This window comes from Piliocolobus tephrosceles, chromosome 12, assembly GCF_002776525.5.
Source record: "Piliocolobus tephrosceles isolate RC106 chromosome 12, ASM277652v3, whole genome shotgun sequence".
In the NCBI taxonomy this organism is placed as follows: domain Eukaryota; kingdom Metazoa; phylum Chordata; class Mammalia; order Primates; family Cercopithecidae; genus Piliocolobus; species Piliocolobus tephrosceles.
In genome coordinates, this window is record NC_045445.1 from 78,075,208 (window position 1) to 78,078,092 (window position 2,885).

At 49.1% G+C, this 2,885-nt stretch overlaps 1 pseudogene; it reads left to right on the forward strand.

Annotated features, from left to right (window-relative positions):
- The first annotated feature begins 798 nt into the window (after positions 1–798).
- The window catches only part of LOC111532725, a 23,444-nt pseudogene continuing 21,357 nt past the window's right edge, over positions 799–2,885 (forward strand).

Below are 2,885 nucleotides of genomic sequence, written 5' to 3' on the forward strand. Positions count from 1 at the left end.
CGCTGCTGCCTTGTGGTTAGATAGCAGAGTGCTGTGCTATCAATGAGGGAGGCTCCGTGGGCGTGGGACCCTCCCGGCCAGGTGTGGGATATATTCTCCTGGTGTGCCCGTTTGCTGAAAGCGCAGTATTGGGGTGGGAGTTACCCTATTTTCCAGGTGTTGTGTGTCTCAGTTCCCCTGGCTAGGAAAAGGGATTCCCTTCCCCCTTGCACTTCCCAGGTGAGGCGATGCCTCTCCCTGCTTCAGCTCTTGCTGGTCAGGCTGCAGCAGCTGACCAGCACCGATTGTCTGGCACTCCCTATTGAGGGGAACCCAGTACCTCAGTTGAAAATGCAGACATCACCTGTCTTCTGTGTTGCTCGCGCTGGGAGTTGGAGACTGGAGCTGTTCCTATTCAGCCATCTTGCTCCGCCCCCCGCAAGTCATCTTGCTCTGGTAGTCAGCGCATGGAGAGGAGTAGTAAAGGAGTTTCACCATTCTGTTTAACTTCACTCTTCTCAAGCTGCACTGCTGATCAGCTTAAGAAAAAAGCTATAAAGGTTTTGTTTTGTCTTGTAACTGTGCCACTCTTAAGACCTTGTCCAGCATCCTTAGTATTCTCCCTTTTGGAGTGAGTCTACCTTATCATTATTATTATGATTATTATTATTGCTATTATTGGTTTGCCCTTGACTGCCTTCACCTGCCTTGTCCTTGACAGCTTGAAAGTTTCTTTAAAAACTAAACATGCAATTACCACATGACACAGTAACTGAATTTGGGAGCATTTATCCCAGATAAATGAAAACATATGATAAGATGGCGTTGCTGAGTGGTGGCCGTGGCGGTGGCAGTGGCACGGAGCCTGGCGAGGCTCTGTTCAATGGGGACATGGAGCCTGAGGCCGGCGCCGGCACTGCGGCCTCTTCGGCTGCAGACTCTGACATTCCCGAGGAGGTTATCCTCCAAAAATATAGAAACCACACTTTTAACTTCTAAACCAACAGAAGAGAACAAATGATTAATAAAAATTAATCCCGAAGAAGTGAAGAAAAGAAAGAACCAGTAAGACAAATAGCACAAAGTGTGGAATATCAAACAAATAATCAATTAAGTTGACACAGGAACATATAGAGGCCCTATTAGACAAATTTGGTGGGGAGGAGCATAATCCACCATCAATATATCTGCAGGTTTGTGAAGAATACACCAGCAAGCTAGATACACTCCAACAAAGAGAACAACAGTTATTGGAATCTCTGGGGAATGGAACTGATTTTTCTGTTTCTAGCTCTGCATCAATGGACAGTGTTAAATCTTCTTCCTCTTTTAGCCTTTCAGTGCTACCTTTATCTCTTTCAGTTTTTCAAAATTCCACAGATGTGGCCTGGAGCAACCCCAAGTCACCACAAAAACCTATTGTTAGAGTTTTCCTGCCCAACAAACAGAGAAAGTGGTGTCTGCAAGGTGTGGAATTACAGTCGGAGACAGTCTAAAGAAAGCACTGATGAAGAGAGGTCTAATCCCAGAGTGCTGTGCTGTTTACATAATTCAGGATGGAGAGAAGAAACCAATTGGCTAGGACACTGGTATTTCCTGGCTTACTGGAGAAGAATTGAATGTGGAAGCGTTGGAGAATGTTCCACTTACAACACTCAACTTTATACAAAAAACATTTTTCACCTCAGACCTTTGTGACTTTTGTCAAAAGCTGCTATTCCAGGGTTTCTACTGTCAAACATGTGGTTATAAATTTCACCAGCATTGTAGTACAGAGGTTCCACTGATACGTGTTAATTATGACCAACTTGATTTGTTGTTTTTCTCCAAGTTCTTTGAACGCCATTCAATACCACAGGAAGAGGCCTCCTTAGCAGAGACTGCCCTTACATCTGGATCATTCCCTTCTGCACCCCGCTGAGACTCTACTGGGCCCCAAATTCTCACCAATCTGTCTCCTTTAAAATCCATTCCGGGGGGCGGAGCAAGATGGCCGAATAGGAACAGCTTCAGTCTCCATCTCCCAGCGCGAGCGACACAGAAGACCGGTGATTTCTGCATTTTCAACTGAGGTACTGGGGTCATCTCACTCGGGAGTGCCGGACAATCGGTGCTGGTCAGCTGCTGCAGCCCGACCAGCGAGAGCTGAAGCAGGGCGAGGCATCGCCTCACCTGGGAAGCGCGAGGGGGAAGGGAATCCCTTTTCCTAGCCAGGGGAACTGAGACACACAACACCTGGAAAATCGGGTAACTCCCACCCCAATACTACGCTGTCACACCGGCACACCGGAGATTATATCCCAAACCTGGCCGGGAGGGTCCCACGCCCACAGAGCCTCCCTCCTTGCTAACACAGCAGTCTGCGGCAATCTAACAACAAGGCAGCAGCGAGGCTGGGGGAGGGGCGCCCGCCATCACTGAGGCTTAAGTAGGTAAATAAAGCCGCTGGGAAGCTCGAACTGGGTGGAGCTCACAGCAGCTCAAGGAAACCTGCCTGTCTCTGTAGACTCCGCCTCTGGGGACAGGGCTCAGCTAAAGCAGCAGAGGCCTGTCCAGACGCGAACGACTCTGTCTGACAGCTTTGAAGAGAGCAGTGGATCTCCCAACAGGGAGGTTGAGATCTGAGAAGGGGCAGTCTGCCTGCTCAAGTGGGTCACTGACCCCTGAGTAGCCTAACTGGGAGACATCCCCCACTAGGGGCAGTCTGACACCCCACACCTCACAGGGTGGAGTACACCCCTGAGAGGAAGCTTCCAAAGCAAGAATCAGACAGGTGCACTCGCTGTTCAGCAATATTCTATCTTCTGCAACCTCTGCTGCTGATACCCAGGCAAACAGGGTCTGGAGTGGACCTCAAGCAATCTCCAACAGACCTATAGCTGAGGGTCCTGACAGTCAGAAGGAAA